Here is a 26,838-nt window from a genome sequence, read left to right as displayed (position 1 = left end):
AGTAGGAACAATATCCCTCCCCCACACTTAAACCATGCATTGTCCTCAATGTGAAATGCACATCTAACCAATACCAACAAGTAACGCAAGTAAAAGAGGAAGGAAGGAATACGACCAGATGAGCAGAAGTTTGAAGACCCAAATGAAGCAGTAGAGTTGGCATATCTCCTTTGTCTGGTGGCAAGTCACATGAAAGCACCATTGGTATTTGCTTTTGATGTTCAAAAGACATTATCTCCTTCTTTAAGATCCTCAAAAAACGCTTTAATTCAAGTATGGAAGGTGTCTGGATAGGAGGAATCAATTCATATACCTGCACAAAACCATGACTCCAAGCAATATCCTGTCTCGTAAAAATATAATCAATAAACTCAACAAACTTTTCAGCAATTAAGGAAGATCCCAAAATAAATTGATGAAAACAAAGACTTGGAACTCCCAAATATTTTGAACAACCCACAAAATCAATATGACTCTCCTCAGTAAGAGTCAAGTTTGTTAGAGAATGAAGTGACAGGTGATTGCTCAAAATGGTCTCCCCATGCTCATCATCATCATTGCACAAAGCAAATCCTACATGTGTAGTCTGATCAAGCAACATGTCCTTACTGTTTAAGTGCACATCCAACTCAAGATTTCCCCCACACTTATCCTTAACAACATCCTCATTAACAATAGTCATGTTAAGATCACAAGTGATGTCAGCAGAATCAAAAGAAATACTACTTTTACCATGCAAAGCATCAATACACAAAGGAGCATCAGCACTCAGAGATGATACATTATCTTTGGAGTCAACAGTGTATAGGGGGTCAACAATAATCTCTTCATCAATTTCATCATCAGAATCATCTTGCTTAAAATTCTCTATCGACCCAACAAAATCAACAGAATTTGAATCAGAGGTATAGGAAGAAGTATCAACACATGAATTGCAAGATGCAACATTATTTGACTCAATAGAACCAGTCAATCTAGAAACATCATCAGTGCATGCATATTCGATTACTGTACTATTCATGTCATCATGTGAGATGGTGGAGCAAAAGGATATGATCATTGAAAGGTGAAAATGTGCTATCATATGATAATTCACCATTTGTTTCCAATTCTCCACTTTCCAAGTCGCTAATTGCATTAGACAACTGCTGAATTTGAGTTTGTAGAGTCTGAATCGCTTGATTGTGTCGCAATTCCCTTTCTTCAAACTTGTTTAGTAGGATTTGCATCATAGTTTCCAGCTTGTTCTCTAACTTTAAGTCTTCTTGAATAGGCATAACTTGATGGACATATCCAAGATTTGAGTAATCTTGCCACATTGGAATATTAGTCATAGTCTCCAACATACTCTCTATTCTTGAATATGGATCATATCCCTGTGTCACATCATGGACATAATGATAAGGCATAGAAATATAAGAATGATTTTCATAAGGAGAAGCATTCCAAGCCATCACAAATTTAAGATCAAGAACATCAACACAAATAAAAGAAAAAGAAAAACTAAACTAGCCAAAGAAGGCTGAAAAAAATTCAGAAAAATTAAAGAAGAAAAACCTGGAAAATTGGAAAAAAAAATAAATTAAAAAAAAAAAGAAAACTCAATGAAAATGGTTGAATTTGGCTAAAACAACCCAGCCCTGATACCTAAAGGTATCAAAATTGATCAGCACACCCAAAAACGTTAAGAACCCAAATTTTACAAAAATCTAGGCAGTGAAAAGTTAATTTTCAGAGCAGGATGAATTAGCAATATCAACCGAAAATAGAACAGGTAAAGGGGAAAATAAAATGCAAAGGAAAAAAAATGCAGGAAAAATAAGAGAAATCACCTAGAACTCAAACCTAAAGTCTAACCATTGCTCCCCGGCAACGGCGCCAAAATTGATGATGCCTTTTGTCGTCAAAGCACTCAATTAAACTAGGTCCTAATTAATTTGTAGTTTAGGATCGACCTAGGTCATTACTTCCAAGGAGCAAGTTATGGGTTTCTTTAGGTGAAAATTTAGGTGATAAAAAAATACAATAAATTGGACCTAAACTAAAATGCAAAATTCTAACTCTAAATGCAAGATGCAAATGTCCTAAAATATATATGAAAATTAAATTAAACTAAATGAATGCAATGCAATTTTTGGGGGGGTTTTTGAAAGAAAATAAAAATAATGAATAAAGAGAATTAATTAGAAAGCAAAGAAAATTAACAAGTAAAAATTCAGAGATTTCTCTTCAGGTACGGTAGAGGGGACAACTTAGGATTTGCATGGATTTAACCTTCATAACCTCAGTTAGTTAATTAAACCAAAGGGAAGTGATAAGAGAGTGAAATTAATAAACTTAATTACCTACTTGAAATAAAGGGAACCCTTAATCTCAAAAACCCTTAAACCATTAGAGAACTCATAACAGTATAAGGTTGGTCAATTAAGCTTATTAAAACCAATGAAGATATCTCAAATTAATTCTGGAAATTATGTTTGAAATCATCCAGTTAAACAACTAGACAATTAACCAACTTAATTAAACAATTAAGAGGCAAAAGAACCCAAATTTTGCAATTCAAACCACATTGATAATTAAACTCATAATGAAAACTCAATTATAAATTCAATTAACAATGCAAAGGTTCTAAACATAAATTCCAACAAGTATCTTGGCACAAATAAGATCCAAATATCAATTTAATCCAAGAATAAAATTGACAATCTAGAACTAAATTGTCTCAACAAAATTACAACTTGAACTCATTTAAAACTAAACAATTTCAAGTCCTTGAATTAAAAAGATAAATGAAACATCACTCCCTTGTGGTCTTCAAGTGCTAGCCCAAGGCTCTAGTCTCCTCCATGCTCCTCCCAAGTTGCCTCCCTATAAGCTTAAGCTTCCATGGTATTATCTCCCCCTCCAAGGTTGTTAGATGCCATAGCCATGAATTAATTGAAGGTGATGGTGAGGAATTGGATCAAGGAAGAGACGTGAATGATGATGATGAAAGTTGGGTGAGTCACAGAACGTGATGCCCCCCCCTTTTGGTGACTATGGAATGAATGTAATATATGGTATATGGCATGTCAAAGTTCACGTTGAATCGTGTCCCCTGGCTGAATGGAGAAGGATAGAAAAAATATATCTTCGGCGTGAATCCTTGCTCTCCAAATAAGGGAAATAGTTTAATGAGGAAAAGGAAATTTTTGTGGATCCAAAACTCAAGCCCATTAGTAATTAATTGATCCACTTGATATTAGCCATTGGATTGTGCTTAGATTCCAAGAAACAATCTTGCACCATTAGATTTCCTATGTGCCCCTTTCTTGACCTACAAGAATTTAAGTGCATCTATTAATGTAGATTATATCCAAATATAATATAATCTCTATCAAAATTAAATATTAGATATGCACAAAAATTAGGCAAGAAATTGCAAAACTTTCTAAAACTAATCTTTCTAAAAATATGAGACTTATTTCCAAAGAAATAGGAAAAATTGATTCCAAGTCAAAAATAGGAAAGCACAAAATATCTATATTTTTAATCCAAAATATCAATTTTTATGCAAAATCCAAAAATCAACCAATTTATCCAATAATGCATAAAAAATCTAATTAAGCTCAAAATTATCATTTAAATTCTAATTTAATATGGAATAAAATGTATAAAAATTGGGCTTTATCACTAAGTTATTGTAATTATAGAAAAGAAGTTAAACTCAGAGCCTAAAGTATACCGATAAAGCAAGATTGGTGTCTTGCAAATCCAAGGGATCCTATTGAGCCATGTGTCAAGCTCTTGAAGGAGAAGATTTGAATTAGCCAAGTGTCATTCTATAAATGGAGAGGATTTTGACTTTAGTAAATAATTTTATTTGGAATTATGTTAATTATGAAAGAGAAACCAAGACTTAGTAGGGTAATGACACTTGGATTATCATTAAAGAGGGTGGTTGAGATATTTGAACCATTAATCAGCTCTTCCCTCCCCATTTTCAGACCCACATTTTGGCCAAGAGAGAACCAAAGGGAAAAGAGAGAGCTTGAGAGAAAACAAGAAGGAAAGGAGGCATCTTTGATCATTCAAGCAAGCTTTCAAGGTAGATCTTGGTACTAGAGGTGTTCTTACTTTGTTTTCTTTCATTTTTATGGTTTAAAATCTATCTCTTCCCTCTCTTGTGACTGGCCGAACTGCTTGTTAAAAAAGGAGAAAAGAGTTTTGGTTTTTACCCTTGCTAAGACACAACTATACAAGCTAGGTTCTAGTGTTGCAAGTGAGTTTAAGTGGTTTTAAAGCATTTTTTATGGTTGTTGTCATGAGAGTTCTTTTCGGCCAAGAGGTGAAATGGACCCTAGGATGAGTTTTTCATTGTTTTAAGGCTTCCATGATGCTTAAAATGAAGAATGGTGTAGGGTAGACTAAAAGGAACAAGTGTTGGAAGCTTAAAAAACAAAGCTGAAAATTTTGGGTCAAAACCCTCTTTGGTTCGGTCAGTTTGTTGCTGGAAGAAGCAGTTTTATTTTCATAAATCTAAGTCCATTTTTGGAATCTACATGAAAAACCATGTAGATTTAGGTCAAGGTGTAATTTTTAGGGTTAAAGAGAACCAAGTCTAAAAGTAGTGAACAAAGGAGGAAGCTTTATGGTCCAAGAGTTGTTTTGTTTTGTGTTCTTGCTTTGTCATGGTTGAATAATGATTATGGCTGCCCTTTTTGTTGGATCAGATGCTTAGGGTTTGATATTTGTCAAGGGAAAGAGGAGAAGGAAGAAAAGCTAAGACTTTTGGAGCAAGGTAGTAAGTTAAACCTAGCTACTACCACTAACTAGCATTGTTGATTATTGTATGGTTAATTCCTATTATTGTGGTTGAGCTTTCTTGATTGTTATGTGGCTGCTTTTTATAGTATCTTGCTTTGGCCTTTGCATGTTTGAGTTTTCCAAATGATAAGCATGTTAGTTCACCAATAGTAGCTAATATGATCATGCATAATAATGATGCTTGATTGGTGCTATAGTTGGTTAATTTGCTACTGGGATTTTCAAAAATATCATCTCCTAAAAATAATGTAACATTTTAGGGCCTAAATTCTCTAAGGGAAAGCTGCAGATTGAAGGCTAATTTGTGGGGTTTAGCCACAAAATTCGCGAGCTCATTTTGGTTATGTAAATACTAAACTAACAGTACTGGAAGCACACTGACCCTGACTGGTTCACATGACTTTTTGATTATGCTCCCGAATGCTTTTAATCCTGAAATTTAGCATGATGAAAGATAACGTCCTGATCTTCAATTTGATAGATAATATGTTAAAAATGGCCCAGTATAAGATTTATAATGATTTTTCAAAGTTAATGGTCAGAATCTGGGAATCAGAGTTTTTGGCAATTGGACAATGTTGCTTTTCTCAAAAACCTGACGCTTTCTCATAAGGAATTGGATAATGAAATTATTTTTCCTTGAAAGAGGACTTAAAGATATTTGAGTAGAATTTTGAATCACCCTAATTGGATTTTTGTAGAATAAGTTATGAATTTTTGAAGTTGGGCCAGAAAAACTGGATTTTTACCCGATGAACAATAAAAATCCGAAAATTAGCGTTTTTATAGAAAAATGAGTCCAAGACCATCCAATGTGGTATAAAATGATTTAGGAAGGAACCTAAGTCAATATAATAGTAAGGTGTGACAATCTAGCCATATCATGAGTCAGAATTTCTTTTAGTATATTATTTATGACATATTCAGATACAACTCTACTATAGACCTTCAGCTTAAAGTCGAAGGGAATCATCAAAGAGTAGCCATGTTCTAATCTTAAACCAATTGCATGTTTCTCAAGACATATTCCATACCTTGATAACACTGTGGGAATAGGCTTAAAGGGCTTCTTACAACAATGACCGATCTACCAATAGGCTCTTCTTTCCCTTAGACCAACAAACATATAGTTAGCAATTAAAATAGAATTTAGTATTCATTTGGTCAATTCTGAAACTTTCAGATTCTCTACCTCAACTTTTAAAATTTGTATCTCCTAATATACACATCCAATTAAGGGAAACTACCCATGATTTTAAAGCTTGGGAGGTGTACTATAGGATCACCAAATTTCATGATCATATTCCACCATTTGCTAGGTCAAACTGGAGCTGAAAACTCACTGCTTTAGGACTTACGTTTTATCTTTCATTAGCTTCTTACTTTTAATTCTTCCTAAATTCAAGCGTGCATAAACTAGCCTTATGGTTTCCCATTTATTAATTTACATGCCATTAATATCATATCGCATTTCATGTTAGGCATGTCTACAAAAAATTACATTACTAGCAAAATCAAGCATCACATTATAACACATAGAAATTCTTATCATTCTTTGCTTCCATCTTCTTGCCCTTTTTCATGCATACTTTCTCCTCAAAATTTGACCTACTGCGGTTGGTTAAGGGAGGGGTGAGATTTAGAAAAATCTCAGTAACAAACAATATCATCAATATATGCAAGATGAATGCAAATTTCCTCTTCTTGACATCATCAAACGTCTTTATTGCCTCACCATGCCATGTGGCAAAATCTCATGGAAGGAAAGGAGAAGATCAGATCTTGACCCTTGGATCAAACTTGAATTCCAAGTTTCTTCCTACTTTACTTGGCTCACATTTATTTGGCTTTCTTAATGGGTTTTTGGAGCTCAAAAAATTCTTCTGTCTACTCTATAAAATTTCTTTAGTTAGAGGAAAATTCTATGAATTTTCTTGGGCCATAACTCTTCCTTAAATTATTTCTTTTTGAATTTCCTGTAAAATACCTCTTAGGAGCATAACTGGACTTACACTTTATTAAAGCCATCTGCTGGCCTTCTAGGGATAGAACTAGTTTTATAAACTTATTTTGCCTCTTAAATATTTATTTCCCATTTTTACATGCATTTTGAGGCTTCCTCATGGCTCAAATAATTGCATTTAGATAATTACCTCAAATTGAGTTACTATATTGAAAATTCCATTAAAGCTACTGTAGGGATATTTTTGTCATTTATCTTCATCAAAAGGCATCTATACACAAATTCCCATTTTCTAAAATTTTCTGTATACTTTTCATAATTACTGCTATTGGCCTGTAATTTGCTGAAATTATGATTTTGCCCCTATTTGGGCTCAACCTCATGAATCATCACTTTAAGGTCTGCACCTCAACGTTAGGCCTACACCTAGCCTATTTTTCCTTTCTGAGCCCTTGAGACTCTTTTGGAGCCCCTAACTTTATTTATACTTTTTCCCCTAGAAACTTTTTCGCTTTGCAATTTAGTCCCTATTCCTGTTCTAGCTTCCTTTCATGTCTTTGGGATTTTGCTCAAAAAGACTTGGTAGCCTACCTGCTTTAGGCCACTTTCTAGACTTCTAGACCTAAAAATTGACATGTGACATATTTTTCCCTCCTTTAAAAATTTTGTCTTTGAAATTTCAAGGCTAAACCTCTATCTTTATACTAACTAGGAGATTATCCAAAGAGAATGTCTCTTACATTTCTTAACTTTTCTTCCATCCTGCTGAACTTTGTGCATTTTTACCAAAAATCGCTTACTCTAGCCTCTGGACACTTTTACATAACTTCCTAAGGGGTCACCCATCAATGGGCTACTCTTGCCCGAGCACACTTAACTGAAAAGTGCTGATGGGAATCTGAGGCATTAGTGCTAATAGGCTCGAATCCTGGTACTTTGCTATCTTAGACCCTTCTTGTTCTACCTTTTATCGGGTTTTTCCAGCTCACATTCTTGACTTTAACTTCCTCTTTGGGATCTGCCTATCTATACTTAGTCTTGTCTCGTATCATAAGGGGTTCTTCTTGTATCTGGATCTAGCTTGAACACCTCTTGTTCAGGACTTATAATTCTAACTCCTTTAACTTTGGCTTTCATGCTTTATAGCCAGGTTTTGATCCTGGGGGCCTATGCTCATTTACTGCATTGTCACGTGCTTTCTTGATACTTGCATGATCAAGACCCTGGCTTTTAAGCATTTTATCTAAGCTTCTCACATTCTTTCTATCACTTAGGCATGCTTACCCTTAACAATGCCTTGACAGTGTACTCCTTATCATGGTATTTTATCATACTATAGTGTTTCAGGCTTTTCTCACACTGCCTTTACCTTACCTTTTTTGTTACACCGTCATCATTCTCTTTGTCTTAAGGATTTGATGCCTTTCTTTTACATTTCATATCACATTTGACTTGCCTGAATACATACCATTCAAGACTTAAAGCCAGTGTTTCTTTAAATTCTTACTTTTCTCACCTTTCTTTGTTGATTAGAATAAAATTGAGCTTGGTCTAATCAACAATAAAGGTATATGAAAACTAGTCAAGGGTACTTTTTCTGTATTAGTCTACTACTAAAGGAGGTTTCCATATCTTGAACTCATCCCTAGTCCTCATCTTCCGAAAGAGGTATTGTATTCTAATACTTGCTACTTTCATTTAGGCTAGGTCTACCATAACCTTGGGAGCTATTGCGCTCTACTGTCAACCTCTTTAGGATCCACTGTGACCCTAGAATTTCCCTCTACATAAGCCATATTCCAAATCCTTAATAGACTTTAGACTATAAGACTAAGTAATAAAATAAGTCACCTTTACTCAGTTGATAACTTGACTGATCATTCCCCAAGATTGATCACAAATACCATTATTATCTTCTTAGGCCTTACTTAATCCTTTTCATCAACTCCGGAATTCTTAGCCTTTTCATATTTCCTTAGCCCTTAGTTTTAGCTTCCTCAGGCCACTTTCTTTTTCATTGTGCCTCTTTAATCATCAGGCTGCATACTTGTTTGTCAGCCATTAAATCTTGACTTTCTTAGGCCAGTTCCCTTTCTTAGGCCTCTTTTTACTTCTAAGCCTTTTCCTCAACTATATAGCTTTTTGATTTTCATATCATTATCACGCCGATCTGTCTTGCCATGTGACTCCTCTAACTCCTTTTACTGTTCTTGCTCTCCACAGTGACACAAGATTATTTAGGGAGAGGACTTACATCATCACTTTCTCTTTTTCCTCCTTTGCTTTCCCTTAATACCCTATTAACCTTAAGGGCATCTCACCCTTGCCTTACTCTTGACCAATTTTCATTCTCATTTGGGGTAAGGTTACTCCGTATGCCTTGGCTCGGTTGCTTTTACTATTCCTATGGGAGGACAAATTGCTCTCACTAGAGCAACATTAACTCAACCACTTACTTACCTTGATAAAGGACATATCGCTTTTATTATCACAGTGTCAACTAGACCATCTCAGGAGGACGGATTGCTTTCCATAGCAATATCTACTCTGTCATGACTACTTTTCTTTTTATTACTATCAAAATGAGTGTAGTGCTATACTGAACTTCCCCAGAACATACTTCTTTTTACACTGATCAATATGAAATGCCAAATACAAAACATAAAAATCAAAGCATTAGTTTGAAGTATCTTGTGAAAAAAAGCCAATCTGAACTATCAAAACAATATCTTAGCAATACATCTTGCCATATACTATCCTGTATTGCACGATATACCTTTCTCTAGTATTGCATAGTGATAGCATGGTGCTTCTTGCCACAACCTGTCCCGTCTTTCTTATTCCATTATACAACAAATTTTTTCCCCTCTGACCTTGCTTTGACCACCTCTTTCATGTTACAAAACCCTCTATGTATGCACTATGCCTCTTCCTGTAACTAATGCTCTTGTTCAGTGGCATTCATGGGTTGAGATAGATTATCAGTGCTAAATCTACTATCATTTGCCATCTATAATGAGATTAAAGCATATAGCATTAAATTAGTGAACAAAATAAAGCCATTAGTTGTAACACCTTAAGTTTATACCAATTAACTTGCCTTGCGGAAGCATTTGGAATCACTTTTGAAGACTATAAGTTATGAAAAATCACGTTTGAAAATTTATATGACCCTTAAGTTTGAGAAAAAGGCTTAAAAATTTGAAACTTTTTCATTTTCCCAGTTCAGGTCATGACTTAGTGCTTCCAGGTCGCGACTTAAGGTCACAGAGGCGATTTTTGCCTCCAGGTCGTGACCTCAACTTCTCAAGTTGCGACCTCAAGTCACAGAATGCTTTTGTGCACTATTCACATTTCACTAAAATCTTTGCCAACTTTAAAAATTCATAACTAATTGTAGAAAAATAAAAATTAAATGATTCTAAGTTCTATGAAAAGCTCTTTGGATAAAATTTTGAGGAAAAATAGTTTCTGGACTGGTTGCCTTGAAATTTGAGCCTAGTTTTCTTTAAAAAGCTTACTGTTTATTTGGTCATCTTTGGATTTTTACCTTACTTTTGCCTAATTTTGGAAAGGTATAACTTTTTGCTCGGTTATCATAATTGGGCAAACTAACCCTCATTTTAAAGAAAAAAATCAGATCTCTTTGCTCACTGAATTTCATCACCTAACTCATTCGTTTACTCAATTGGTCGTGGGTCAAACTTTGATCCATTTTAGTTGACATTTTACCCTCGAAAAGGTAACTTAACTTAATTGACCATTTACCATCATAACATACTCTCATTAGCTATATTAGCTATTTATAATCATGGTTGTATACTTCTAACCTTATTCATACTATTGAAAACTTAAAGCATGCTTATTATTACATTCTTCCAAAATAGAAAGGTTCAAAGCCATATAAAGTTACTATGGCTTACTACCTCTTCAAGTAAGAGCCAACTCCCTTCTGTTGCCCTTGGATGTTGAAGGCCCCAGGGTTTGTTTAAATATTGGGGTAATATTCTTGGGGAATCTTAGTAGTAATTGCATACATTATCAAGGTCACACAATACATTGCAAATTAAGCTACATGCATGCATACTTTAACTTTATGTTCATGTTATGGCAAGGACATATCATCGTAAACATTCATAGCACTCAACATAGCATAACCCAAGGCATAAATTGCATGGAGGCAACATCATATAACATAACATTCTTATCCACCTCATAGCATAACAAGTTAGTAAAACACATAGCCATAATCATACAAAGCAAGATGACACTCTAATATAATGGATTGCAAAGCTCCCTTGAATGCTTTTGTTCCTGTTGAACTCTTTCCTCTTGACTAGATCTTTGCCCTTTTATTGTGTATAGCCTATTAGGCAACCAATGACACAATATTAAGTATCATTGCAACTTCACAACTTAACATAACCCCTTTTTCTTGGTTTTTAGGGTTTATTTTCTACCTTTGATTCTTGAACTTTCTTGGGCCTTTCCTACATAATTTTTCATGTAGAATTCAATTATCACATTGGTTTTATGAAGATCCAATTCCTACCCTACTAACTTGATTTGGCTAAACTCCATAAATAATCATAAGGAAAAGGATTTTCAACAAAACTAACATGTAATCACTTAATCATTAACCTTTAACCATGCTTAATCTTAATCATACATTATCTAAACCATTTCCTATCATTTTGATAAAATTTGGGCAGCACTTTCCCTTAGGAAAATGACTTTCTATCATTATCAAAATAGTATAAAACCAACATATAACCATTATAACTTGAAATAGAAGAGTTGTAGAAGCTTAACTTGCTTCCAAGTGACTTCCTCTCACTAAAACCTTCTCTTTCTCTCTCTAAATGAAATTTTGCAACAGGTTTCCTACTTGAAAGGTCTTGCATGAAATAAACATGTGGGGGATATTTATAAGCTTCGTATTTTCATTAATTCCACACATGCCCTTCTTGCATAAGACTTAATCTTGGCCTTTCAATTTTTACCTCTTCCACATGTACAAATCTTAGGCTATGTGGCTTACTATGTTGACACTTGGATGGTGAGTCACTAGGGCTTATGTCATCTCTTCTTATCCATTAAGATTAATTAGGCTTTAATCAAGGTTAACTCTCTTAATTTCTTGATTAACTTGGCTAATTACCCTTCTAGAAACTTCTGACTTTTCAAAGATAGATAGTTGAATCCTAGCCATCCAATGAACCATGTTTACCATGTGTCAAGATCTTATGGAAGATGACTTAACCATAATCAGCTTTACGTATCCCTAATTAGATTTTAATCTAACTTGATTTATTATTTTCTTTTCCTTTTTTTATTTTCTTTTTTCTCTTTTCATGGTCAATTTGAGCGTGACATGTGTTCTTGTCAATTTATAGAAAATTTTACCACCCCAGTTGTCCTGAAAGTCCACTAAGTTTTAATATAATATTGGTTTATTTTATCTAATAGCTGAAAAATTTTAGTATCTCCGAATTCTTATATCAACTCACCATTAATTATATCTCAGTAAAGAAAACTTCTTTGATTAATTTCATAATTTTTCTTCCGCTGTAACTCATTAAATTGCTGTTTCTATAAAAACAGACAATCTACCGATATTAATTCAGCTCTAAATTCAATTAAAGCTAACCTCCTCATCATTTAAAGTTGAAAATAATTTTATAAATCTTCATAATTCCTAAATGAATTTTATTTAATTTTTCATAATTTTTTGAGATCTCTAGGTATTTTTAATAATTAATATTGGCTAATTTTTTCCTAGTTTAGTCAAAATATTAATAATTAAAATAATTTTTAATAAATTATTTTCAGCCTATATTTACTTCCTAGACCTCAAATACCATTCTATGACATTAATTCTATTTTTCATGATTTACTGGAAATTTTTAGGATTTTTAGATACTAATTACGATAATGCCCTCTATAGACCAATCATTTTAAAAATGACAATTTGGTCCTTTTCCAGTTTTTACTTCAATTGTTGTGCTGTTTATCTATCTTTTATCTCACTTGGCCTTGGTCAACCCTAATTCCTCCATTAATCATGCTAAAGATATCAGGGTGTGACATATTTTCCTGTTTCAAGGTTAGAAATTTTGGGATGTTACATTACTAACAAAAATGAATCAAAAAAATTCAAATCAAGTAAAAGTTAACTCAAACAATAATGAATAGAATTTACATAATCAGCTAGCTCTTTTTCTTTTTTTAGTTTTAACTTTTTATATGTTTTTCTTAATTTGAATTGTTTTTATCTTCTTGTGAAGTACTTTTCCTTTCGTTGAAATCTATATTCCTTTATTATGATCATGCCTAATGTACATAGACTTATCTTCATTTGAAAGATTTTCTTGTGATGTCCCTTGAAATAGATCATCTTTAATTGTATTGTCTTCATATCTCATCTCCTCATTTATTTTATTAGTCAACAAAAAAATAGACCATCCTTTAATAGTAGGATCTGGAACATAAAAAACTTCTCTAGCCTAAGTCATTAACCCTTAATGTATTATTATTATCCACTTACTTGCAATTGAATACTAAAACTCTAAATCCAATATAATCGAACTTCCAAATATGCTCAATCACTCTAAAGTATGACATACTTGCATAGATAGGATTTTTATCTTTGGCACTCGATATATGCATGGTATTAGCTACAAGGGTTACACCACTATTTTACATTTTGCTTCAATTATCCTGCTCTTTAGTATAGAAAGTGAACCTATTGATGAGGTAGCTTGTGAAAGAAAGTACATGTTTGCTTGGTCAATTTGCCAAAAACTTTATTTTCTTAGAAATTAAACTAGGATCAACATTATAATTGCCATGCACGTGCTCTTTCGACCATGATGTAAATTATTTATTTTTGACGTACCAACTTTCTATTTTATTGGGATTATCCCTTTTAAGTTCATCAAAATGCTTGTCCATATAGTTCTCAGTCTCTTCAGAGTTGTGTAATACACATAGATGTGCTTGATCTTATTATTGGTTTGAGATAGTAACAAATTTCCTCCCCATAATCCCTTCTCCGCCTATTCTTTCCTCATGGTGAGATACTGGAATCTCAATATTACTTGCACTTTTTAAGTATAGGGTAGAAAATTTAGCAGACTCTTCACAAATATATTATTCTACAATACAATCTTCTAATTGACTTTGGTTTTTCACATACCCTTTCAATATCTTCATGTAATGCTCAATTGGGTACATTCATCTTAAATAATTTAGGCCACACAGTTATATCTCTTTAACTAGGTCAACCGTTAGGTAGACCATGATGTCAAAAAATACAGGAGTAAAATATATTTCAAACTCGCACAATGTAACTATGATTTAGGTTTATGACCTCAGTAATTTATTGGGATTAATTACTTTGCTGCCTTAAAAAAGAAACATAACTTCATGATTGTAGCTCACACTTTATCAAGTAAAATAGCCTGTATTGCCACTGGAATAAAGTTTTCAATCAACACATGGCAATTATGAGATTTTAAACCCTTCAGCTTCAAATTCTTAATTGAAACAAGGTTACTAATGTTAGAAGAGTAACCTTTAGATGCTTTTACTATAGCAAGAAACTCACAAAAACTAATTTTCTCCTTTTTTGATAGTGTGTCAATAGTCAGATGAAGAAATGTTTGAGTTTTCTTATCTTCTGGTGCCAATTGCTCCTTTATCCACATTTCAATCATGTCTAACCTCACTTTTATGCCATCCCTGGTGTTCCTTGGAATATGGAGTAACGTGCCAAAAAGAGTTTCACATACATTTTTCTTGATATGCATAATATCAAGAAAATGCCTCACATCCAGGGTCTTCTAATATGGCAACACAAAAAAATGGACTTCTTCTTCCACCAGCTTGTCCTAACATGTCTTGCAAAAGGTTTTTCAAATTCACACTCTATATCTTTCAACTCATAAAAAACATCATCCTCGATCAACGGTGTAGGTGCCTTACCTTCTTCTAAATTTCTATTAAAATATTTTTCAAAATGCCGATAAAGATAATCACGATGCAACCATCTATGGTGTCCTATATAGGAACTTTTCATATAATGTTTTAATTAAATCTATACCCTCTTCATGAATGGGCATCTAAGTTAGCCTTTAATGCTATGTCCTGACTGATTACCATATACAGGAAAGTCGTTGATCATGCAAAACAATATGGCTCTCAACTTGAATGTTTCTTTCTTATACGCTTCATATACATCAACTCCACTCTCCCATAATAGCTTTAAGTCTTCAATTAGTAGAGTTAGGTATATACCTATGTCATTCCCCAGTTGCTTTGGCCTAGAGATTATCATAGACATCATGGAATACTTACACTTCATGCATAGCCACGGAGGAATGTTATATATAAATAAAATCACTTGCCATGTACAGTAGATGCTGCTTTGCACGTCGTATAGGTTCATTCTATCAGTAGCTAATGCAAGGCATAGATTCCTATCTTCTTTCTCGAATTTAGGATACTCAATGTCAAACTTCTTATATTCTAGAGAATTAGTAGGAAGCCAAAGCATGCCATCTTTAATTCTTTCATCCGCATGCCACTTTAGATTTCTCGCATCTTCTACACTGCTATACAAGCATTTGAATCTTGGTACAATGGGAAAATACCATAATACTTTCTTCAGACTCTTCCCGTCCTCTTGGTAGCATGAGGCATTATACTTGGGACACTTGGTTAATGATTTATGTTCTTTCCTAAACAAAATACAATCATTAAGGCAAGCATGTATCTTCTCATAGCTTAGTCGATAAGTGTAACACTTGTTTTGTGTCATACATTTTGCTTAAAAGTTCATTTTCTTTTGGTAGTATTTTTTTCACAAGCGAAAGCAATTCTATGAAACTTGTGTCACTCCAACCATTTCTTGCCTTCAAGTTATACAATTTCAAAATTGTAGACAATTTTGTAAGCTCAATAAAACCTTCATACAGAGGTGTCTCCACGTTACTCTCCAACCTCTCAAATATTTCTGGACAATCCTTGGGCTCCCTTTAATCGGGTTAGCCATATCTTCAAGATGGTGAGCTTCATATGTACTTGTGTCAAAATTATGTGATATATAGCTTTCATTATGCCCTTGACTACTATTACTCACATTGCTTGTCTCCCCATGCTTTGTCCAACAATTATAACTTTGATCAATTCCATTGATAATTAAGTAGCTCTCACAAAAGGATGGTGAAATCCTCTTGACAAGGTGACACTTAGCACAAGGGTAAATAATGCTATTACGATCATTAGCATGCTCAACCACAAACTGAACAAAAAAATTCTATCCCTTCTCAATATTCCTTTGATGGACGATCGGTAAACATCTATTTCTTGTCTATAGTCCCCATTTAATATGAAATATTTAGAGGAAAATGTGATTAGTGACTCAAAGATATTGAGCTAATTAAACATCAGTGAGTCATAAGTGATCACATCTTACCCCTCTTAACTTTTATGTTTGTTATTCCAGTTGTTAATAACTGGTAATTCTAGTCATTAACAACTAGTGATTAAAATAAAATTAATCATGTGCCATTCTATTTGAAAAAAATTCAGTAGTATAATGGCTTAAAAATGAGCATTTCCTAGGTTTTATGTCCTCTATTTGAAATATATTAAATTAAAAAAATTACTAAATAGCAAACAAATAGTAGGGCAATATTAGAACTAATAACAACATTCATGAAAGAAAAACAAAGCCGTTGAATTCCAACTAACTTGCATGGAAGTTTTGATTCTTTAGACTAAAAACAAAGCCATTGAATTTAAAAACAATACCATCTAAATTCAATCATGTCCTATTCCAATTGGAAAAAATTCGACAGCATAGCTACCTAAAATGAGCACTTCCTAGGCCTTGTGCCTTCTCGTTCTACTATTTTAACTTTTAAAAATAAATCTTTCAACACTAAACCAGCAAAACAATTTCAATTTAGAAGACCCAACACCCAAAACTATCATTTATATAAGTTTAATTAAATCTAAATAACCTAAAACTATATAAAACAATACTATTTTCCCATCATTTCTTATTCTCTTTCCTTATCCTTTTTCATTCTTACCATTCACCGTTCCCTACTATTCTCTTTTCCTAAATCTAAATGATGCTTGCCTTGTTGTCCTTAGTAACATTTTATAGCTAGAAAAGCATTAATTCTAAAAAGAAAAAGAAAAGCTTCAAAGTGCATTAAGAATGAAATTGGAGAATTGATACTCTATATCATGGAAAAAGAAAATATAGCTTAATTAGAGTTGCTCCATTTGAAGAATGATTCCTCTCTCTCTCTCTCTCTCTCTCTCTCACACACACACACACACTTTCTCTACTATTAAATCTATAAAAGTCTTTGGTTTCTATCAACTTGCATATATATATATATAATTCTATATATATATTTCAAATATGTAAAATTTAAATTGAAATGCTTCAGCACATTGAAACAATGAAAACCCACATTAAACATGAAACAATGCTAACCAATGTTGAACTTTAAATAGTCAGAACCCAACCCAGAACAACCATAATCAGATCCCATGAAACAATAATGCCATTCAAATAATCAATTGAGATACTCTAAAGAAGAAGAAGAAGAAAGGCTACCAACCTAGAGCAACAAGGGCAAAGCGAATGAGAACAATAGAGAGCCAAAAATTGGTGGCGCTAGGGTTGCGAGAGCGAAGTAGAAGAACTGCAAACCAAAAAAGAGATGATGATATAGAAGAAGACACGAACAGGAGATAAGAACCACAAAAAGAGAAGAGTAGAGTGCAAAATAGTGGTGGGGTTGTCAGAATGGAGTGGTTGGAGCTTTAGGGGAGAGAGCGTGAAAGCAACAGAGCCTAAATTTGAAAAGGGATTTGGTCATATTAAGGATTTTATAATAGAATACTTGATGATTTTTCCCAAAAACTATCAAGTATTTTGGTTATTGACAATACTTGACGGTTTGTCCCAATAACCATCAAGTATTGTTTACAAATAATTAATGTTTTATGAATAAAACCATCAAGTATTTTCTTTCCAATTTTGGCCTCACATTTTTGATGATTTTTCTAATAACGTATTTGATGTCAAGTATTTAAAATTCTGTAGTAGTGCTAGAAGCTCAAGCATTGCAGAATATGGATTTAAAGTGACATTATAATGAAAATCCATTGGCATGCAACTTATAGGAATCATAAAGAATGTATAAAGAAAATTATATTCTACTAAGCAAGATGTTAATTTTGAGTGAGAGAAGAGACTTGAAAAATTAAAAAAGAAAAGCTACATGAGCTACTTATTTTCAAGAAGAAAAACATTTTTAGTCACTGATAATCCCTAACAAAAAAACTATCTTCACATTTCCCAAATTCCAGTCGTATTTTTTAATGAATATTTTAGGAGTAAACGGGTCAAATGTTCTTTGGCAGGGGTGACTGAAAACTTGTTCCCACCACTATGGGTGGGATCAGATTTACAACTTTTTTAAATGAAAATTATATCCCACCTTGCATTCTATTCTAGCCTCTTCTGCAAACCAAACTAGCACTGCTAACGGAAAATTTGGATTTTTTGTTTCCAAGCCCAAATTTTCTTTGAACCAAACAAGCCCTTAAGCAAGAGGGGGAGTATTTTTCTCATATAAGTCATCTCATTAAATTTATCATGTCAATGTGCAATTATGTACCTAATTTATTTTTTTAAACCATATTTTTTCCAATATTTTGTAAACTGTTAATTCTTGGACTTCTCAATTATTAAATTTGGGTAAAGTTGAAAAGATTAAAGGGTAAAAGTGTGCCCAATACCCTAAACTATTTTTTTTATATAAATATTGGTTTAATTTCACTCCTTCACTAATGACCCAAAATGTTTGTTAATACCACATGTGTCCAAAAAAACCACCTCTTTTTACACTTCTTCCTCTCCGTTAGAGCCTCTGCTTGTCACTAAGTAGCCTGAAAAAGAGTTTAGGGAACTCCTTCATCAAAATCTATATTTAAATGGATGAAGTTGCAGAAGACCAAGAGGGGAATTATGGAAAGAGGATCAACACGTCTTGGTCTAACTTGGTTCCTTCTTAGGTGTTTGCATCAAGAAACCTTCCTATTTCAACAAAAGGTGATGGTGATAGATTTGTGAAAATAGAAAGGAGGGAATTTCATAAAGAGGATTAAGATATGGATGGAGATGTAGAAGACTAAGGTTTTATGATCTAGTTTTACTTCTACCATTCCTGCTAGTTTTTATGAGAAACATTAAAGCTATTTATCACATCCTATTAATTTTAACCTTGAAAATGAGGACCATAAAATAGAACATGAGGCAAGCAGGGTAGCTAACAGATGGATGGCACAACTTCTAAACTGAAACCAAATCGGGGATCAAACTGTCATTTTCAAAATATCCGATGAATATTGAACATAGTGGGAAAGTATACCCAAAATTCTAGAAAATTCTTAAAAATAGAATAAAGGGTAAAAAAAAATAGTACTTGAGGCCTAAAAGATGAAAATAGTGTGAAAATAATTTATTTTAAAATTTTTTGTATTTTCTTAGAATTTTGGCTAATTAAGGAAAAATTGGCCAAATTGAATTAAAATACATAGGGGTCTCAATAATTCATGAAAAAATTAGAAAAGTTATTTGAGAGGTTATTATGAATTTTAAAATTATTTCCAACCTCTAGAGATATAGAGGTTAGCTTTAAATTATTTAAAGCTGGAATTATATTGGTAAAAGGCTGATTTTAGGAAAATTTTAATTGAAGGAGTTATAGGGTAGAATAAAATTTGAGAAAACTAAAGGAACCTCTCCTCATCGAAAGAAAGCCATTGGCATAAGGAAATGATTTTTTGGAGATAGTGAAGTTAATTGGATCTAAGAAAAATTTAACTGATATCATGAAATTATACAGTGTAATAACCATAAGCTTGGTGGGGCTAAAATTTCTTTCATTTTTCTGACCTATATGGCACCATTTGAGAAGGGTAAGGACCTAAGTAGAATAATACAAATTGTTGAAGGACAGAATTGGAAGATTGGAATTATGAATAAAATATGAGGATTTTACATATAGGAGCTTATATGTCCCATGAGGTGCCACCTTTATTCAGTTTAGAGGATGTCTAAGGGGACAAATGGTGTATGAAGAAGGAAAGAAGAGAAGAGATGGAGCCAAGTGTCCTATGGTAAAAGTCAATGGTTGAAGTAAGTTTATAAATACTATCTCCTCTCCTACTTGAAGTAAGTTTATAAATACTATATCCTCTCCTACTTGAAGTAAGTTTATAAATACTATCTCCTCTCCTCTTAGGTTACTCTTTCATTCAATTTTGGAGAGCTTAGAGGCAGAACATTTTCAGTCAAAAGGGAGAAGAGAAAGAGGAGAGAAAGAACAATGCAAAAACAAAGTGATTCAAGTCTTTAATCAAGGTAGAAACATGACTATCCTATCTAATGCTTGATTTTCTATAGATTGATGGTTGTAAACTTGATTTCGATGGATTTTGATGATTGAAAATCCTAAGTGGTGGTATTGAACGAAATGCTTCTTGATGGAGTATGATTGATATTAAGTTGGTACATGGATTAAATAATAGAAAATGGTTGTTTGATGATGATTAAACCTTAGAAGCATTGAAATTGAAAATGTGTTTAGAAGCATTGAAATTGAAAATGAAATTTTTGGAACCCTAAAGAACCCTTTCAGCCAAACCAAAAAAGGAGGAAGGAGTTAGATTTTAATGAATCTAAGTTCAAATATGGATTCTATATAAAAAATTATGTAGGAAAAACCTATGGGAATTATGTTAAGGGAGATAATGCTAAAACCCTAAATTAAAGGTTAAAGGGTTATGGGTTTAGAGTGAATTGTTTAATGGAATGATGATACTAATTTGGATTGCCATTATGCTTATTGTTTGATAGGCATTATCATTGAACAAATGGCAGCTCAAAAGTAAAGGCAAGATACCGTGTGATTCAAGGAGGCAAGAGGTAGCTTAAAACTTGCAATTTGATGTTATCGTGCTTGGTTGTTACTATATATAATTCCTTATTTATATGCCATGTTATAGATGAGCTTGATAGATGATACATACTTGATTTATTGCATTGTATGCCTTGGTTATATGCATTCTTAAATTGACTTTTGGAATGGTTTGATGCTCACTTTCATAGCATGGAAATTGATTGATATCTTGTGAAATTACATGTAACATACCTTGCTTGATTAACATTATAATTGTGGTTCTTTACTAGTAAGATTTTCATGAAATCTCACTATTTTGTATGTCTAAATAGCACCATTAGGGGCTGCAAGTGCCTATGGGAGAGGCAAGGAGGTGATCACATCTTAAGGGTTATTATGTGGAACTTGATAAACACTATGTTATAAAGTTGTAATATTTATGATTTTGATGACTTTTTAACTATCTAAAGACTTGAAATCTATTGTGAATATGCTTTCTAAATGCTGTGAAATATGGCCCAAGTATGCTTGAATTGCCAAAATTGAATTATGGCAAGTTGAGCTTTTAAGTGATAAAAGTTGTCCTAAAATGAGCCTAAGTTTGACCATATGAGATTTTGAGCAAATGAAGGAATTTGATTATGAAATCTGGTAATTTAACAGATCTCATTTTTAGCTTTAAAATGAATGGTAATTCATAATAATTAGAGTTTTGTATAAAAAGTTATGCCTTTTCAAATTTAGGCATAAATTCTAAAAAATTAGAAAATTAACCGTATGAATAGTGCATATTGACGTAGAAATTGAGCATACATGAGTTGAGCTTGCAATCTGAAGTATTTTTTTCTTATAGATCTCATTCTAAAATTCAAGTGAACTTGGAACCATCTCATTTTGATTTTTCTAGAAGTAGTTATGATTTCTCAAAGTTGAGCAAGTTTTAAGTCTACAATGAATAGTTACCCGAGATAAGAAATTTAAAAATTCAAAAATTTCTAACTTAACGACCTATTAAATGGTTCCAAATGCTTCCACTTAATATAATATTAGGTTGTAAATTAAGATGTTACACTATTGATCATTAATGGAATCAACACATATTAAGTGGAAAGGAACTTGCAGATCACTTCATTCTGGTATGAGTGTTGCATTAGAGGGGGGAAAGAGAAGCCATAGGAGCCTTATAATTTGTGCAAGCCTTACAACAACAATATAGTTTATCTCAAAACATTAGTTTTTGAAGGTGTAATAGTGTTGAAATTTGTTAAAGCATCATAAATAGTGCCAAAGTGATTATGCGAACTCACCAAATGATGTCTTGCTAAATTTTGTGTGGATAATAGAGGAAAAAATGCCCTCAAAATGCAATACAAAGTTTAATTATACAGAGGGAAATGAGTTCTCAAAACACATTGTGGTGAACAACTCACTAAACAAACAACAAGGGAAACAAGGGGCTAATAACATTGTTTTGAGGACCAATTCTTTTTTTCTCATCCCTTTTCATTCACAGAAGATCCAACTAGATGCCATCTATTATACCTCAAAGGAGTAATATTTTAAGACATATTAAATTCTAGAGACTAAAATTATGAGTTTGAAATTTGATAGACCAAAACCAAAATGGGACCACATTTCATGAACCAGAAGTTTATATTAACCTATTCTTTGATCTAGTTTGTTTAAAGTTACTGTCTAGATACTGTTCTTTGATTAGCTGTGCACAAAGATGCATTAAAACACATTTCATGAGAGAGATTGAAGTGAATTGTGGCGTTTGTTTTTATTCTTTTTTCTAGCTCTTTCTTGTAATTTTCACATACTACATCTGGTCCTTAATATAAAACCTAGTTGACTAATATGAGAAAATTAAGAAAACTAAAAATTTACTTCGAAGTATTTATATTTATGGTTTTTTCTCCAAACTAATTTGCCTAACTTATAAAATAATATATAATCTAATGATACACATAAATATTATGCTATAATTATGTAATCTTTTTAACTTTGTTAATCTCTCAAAATTAGTTAACTGGTTATATATTAAGAACCAAAGATAGTATTAGTTTTCGATGCATAATTTGTTCTTTCTTCTTCTAGGGTATGAGTCCTTATTACAATTTAAATTTCTATATAGTGGTGGGATTAAGTTGTTTGTGACAAGCAGTGTTAAGGTTTCAAAGGAGAAGAGGAAGAAGAAGTATAAAAAGAGGTGGGTTTTTTTAACAAATGTTTTGGACTATTAGTGAAAGGGTGAAATTAAACTAATATTAATATATTAAAGGCAAATTTATACCAGTAAATATGTTAAGGTGCTATATACACCTCAAAAAACAGTTCAAGATGTTGAGTATATATATCTTTACTTATGATCAAATCTTAAGACAGTTAATGAGATTTAAGGTTTTTGTGGTTTTGGGAAGACATGTTGGAAAGAGTAATTAGTGGTTTGTTTTAATTCTATCTTATCTCTTTAAGGAATTTGAATGAGCCATTTTCCAACCATTAATTATGGAGTTCAAACCAACAAGTCAACTCATAGAGCTAAGCGAGTTGATGTCACTTGTTCAATATGCCAAGTCAAGTTTGATTAACCCACCGTCTCTATTGAATCTGATGGACTTGTTTACAATAACTTGCACTAACATGAATATTGTAGGTATTCAACCCTAGATAAGAGTTTTAAGGTCAAAGTTAATTCCTATCGGTGACTTAAAAAAAAAAGCTTTTTCTTAAAAAAACTTGAAGTAATTTTGTTCTTATTATAATTATTTATGTTTAGAATAATTTTCTTAATCTTTAATTTTTTTGAATGAAAAAGAGAAGTACAAGACTTGGAGTTTAAATCAGATCATAGAAGATATCACACAAGCATCAACGCATATTCCATGGGTTTAAAAGGTTCACCAATCACAATTCTTATCTCTTAGGTTCCCCAATTTTCACAAAACCACATATTGTTAACACAACATGAATATATGATCATTCTAAGATAATCAAACTACTCTCTCTATTATTTTTTAGGGTTAAACAACATTTTTGCACTGAATGCTTTCGTAGAGGAGCTATAGGTATCTGAAAGTATTTTTTTGCAGCAATGTGGCATTGGAAATGTGAAAATCATAGCAATGTCAACCAATTTGGATGGACCTCAAATAGACATCATACACATAGGAATTTTATCCACATAGGTTGAAAGGTCATTGTCCACGGTGAAGTAATAGTCCTTCATTTAGTTACTTTTCATCTTTCCCTCTCTTATCTCTAATATGAGAACATTTAAAGGCTGGAACTGGAGTCAAGCAGGGTTGAGTAGTGATTAGAGCTTGTTGAACAGAGGCTTTGAGTGGGCTTTAGGGTTGCAATAGGGACTTGATAGCTTTATTGGTGAGTAGAGTAAGTGAAGGGTGTAACATCTAGAATTTTTGGTTTAGAAATACTAGAATTAGCCTGAAATTGGCAGGCTACTAGATTTTTTTTATAGGAGTTTCAAAAGTTCCCTAGAGGACAAGAAGATTCCCAAGGACTAAATCACAAAGTGAGAATATCACGCCCGAATCTTGATCATCCTGTAAAACGGAAAGAAAGAGGAGTTGCCACCAAATTTTAAAAGATTAAATTTGGAAAACTAAAAAAATGTGATCTACAAAAACTAGATAGGGTTTAGGAGTTGACTGTGTATGGGAAAGGTGTTAGGCACCCCACAACCCCCATTTAAGACAACAGTTGTCCTAAGTCAACTACTCAAAATTAATATGACTTTTTTATCATGTTTTAATTACCCTAAAAGAATAAAGATAGAAGCAAAAGAAACTTTTTAATTACAAAAAGAAAAAATAAATTCTTTAAAAAAATAGACTTGACTTAGGATAAAAGCTTAGAGCCTATGTACCCTTTAAAGGGATCAAAACTCATGTAGTTCAAAAGTAAAAATGCTTGTCACTTGGTTAGTATTTTTTAGAAAATATTTATTAAATTAAAAAAGATGTTTTTTATCGGTTGGTATTTTTTAATATATGAAAACAATTTTTGTATTTTTATTTAAAAATATTTTTTTGAAAGAAATTTTGGATTACCCTCTCTGTAAAGGTTCCCATAACCTCACACGGGAGAATAATCAGTCAATCTTGTAGAGGTTCTAAAAACCTTACATGGCTCTAAAAAACATTTTGAGAATATATATATACAGATTTTTTAAAAAAGACTTTTTATTTTATTATTCATTTATAAACATGGGGCCAAAAATTATTTTCTCTTTTTTTATTTCAAAAAGAAAACTTGCACAACCACATTGGTATTCTTGCGGAGACTCTTGTAGTCTCACACGATTTACCAATGTATCTAGATACATATGGAGGTTCTGAAAACCTCACATGGTACAAATTTAAAAAAGAGGCGCTTTCAAAAATAGAGAAGAAAAAAACCCAAAAACACATTATTATGAAATTCACGTTAAACACAGTAGATAAGAATGGAAGTCCACACCAATGCTCTACTTATCAATTGGCATGCCTTCTTTTTCACTGAAAAATTCTGAGTGCCTTCCTCCAACCCTTAATCTCCTATTTATAGGCTCCACCTAGGGCTATTGAAATTATTCTTTTAATTTTGTTTTTTAATTTTCCTGAATCATGATTCATAATATAACTTCCTATTTAAGCACCAAATTGTCATCAAATTATGATTTTTTATTTTAATTTTTGTTCCTTAAAATTTTCACAATTATGACTCCAAAATATATTTCTAAATTGAGAAGTCAATCATCTTTAATGAGAAATTTTGATTTTGATTTTTGAATTTTCTTATTTTTTTAAGACTTTATCCTGTATTTCCTGATTTGGAGGCCAATTGGCTTTTCATTCTTATATTTTATTTTATTGTCATTTATTGTAAGAGGGATATTCTTATTTAAGTTTCCTTTTTTGATTTGCCACATGGTAGATTTCTCAAATTTAGCTTCCAAGAAAGAATCAAGAAGGATATTAATCTTTTATTATTATTTTATTTTTTATTTATTTTATTTGTATTTAATACTTCTTGCGAGGCCTAGACAAAATTAGGTATTCACTGTTACCCCTCTTTACTTGTTTATAGGTGAGAGAAATGAGTTTCTCGCCTATAAAACAAGTAAAGAAAGGAACACGTATTTTTTTCGTCCAAACATGTAGCGTAAGAGAATGGAACCAAGTTGTTCCTAGGACTAAAGAAGGTCTGGACAAAATACACTATCCATGACCCTCTTTACTTGGTTGATAGGGGAGAAGATAAGGAAAATAGGCCAGTAGAACTGAACGTTTACACATTTCAGCGTGCCAATTTACATAGGACTTTAGTAGATGCCCATAGTTACAAAGTTTCAAAGATTGTGCCAGTTGTTACTAGGCTCTAAGAGTGCCTACCGCTACAGGGCTTTGAAAAGTGTCAGCCATTACTAGGCTTTGAGAGTGCTTGCTGCTATGGGATTTGAAGAGGTGCCAGCTACTTACCGGGCTTTGAGAGTGCCATCCACTACAAGGCTTTGGAGAGGTGCCATCTGTTATTGGGCTTTGAAAGGTACCAACCATTATTGGCTTTGAAGAGGTACCGACTGCTACTAGGCCTTAAGTATGCCTGCCGCTATAGAGCTTTGGAGAGGTGCCAGCTGGTACTAGGCTTTGAAATGTACTAGTCAGTACCAGACTTTGAAGAGGTACCAACCGTTATTGGACTTTGAGCCTACCTACCGCTATAGAGCTTTGGAGAGGTGCCAACCGTTATTAGGCTTTGAAAGGTGCCAGCTAGTACTAGGCCTTGAGAAGGTACCAGCCATTACTGGGCTTTAAGAGTACTACCCGGTACAGGGCTTTGGGAAGTGCTGGTCGGTTGCTTTAAGGGTGCCTACCGTTACAAGGCTTTTAAAAAGGTGCTAATCGCTACTAGGTTTTGATAGTATCTACCATTACAAGGCTTTAAAAAGGTGCCAGTTGTTACTAGGCTTTGAGGATGCCAGCTGCTACTGGGCTTTAGGAGGTACCAGTCAGTACTAGGCTTTGAAGAGGTACTAGCCGTTATTGGGCCTTGAGGGTAGTTGCCATT

Source organism: Neltuma alba, unplaced genomic scaffold, assembly GCF_004799145.2.
Source record: "Neltuma alba isolate B1F8T4 unplaced genomic scaffold, ASM479914v2 tig00000977_pilon, whole genome shotgun sequence".
In the NCBI taxonomy this organism is placed as follows: domain Eukaryota; kingdom Viridiplantae; phylum Streptophyta; class Magnoliopsida; order Fabales; family Fabaceae; genus Neltuma; species Neltuma alba.
Note: the sequence above shows the minus strand (reverse complement) of the source record.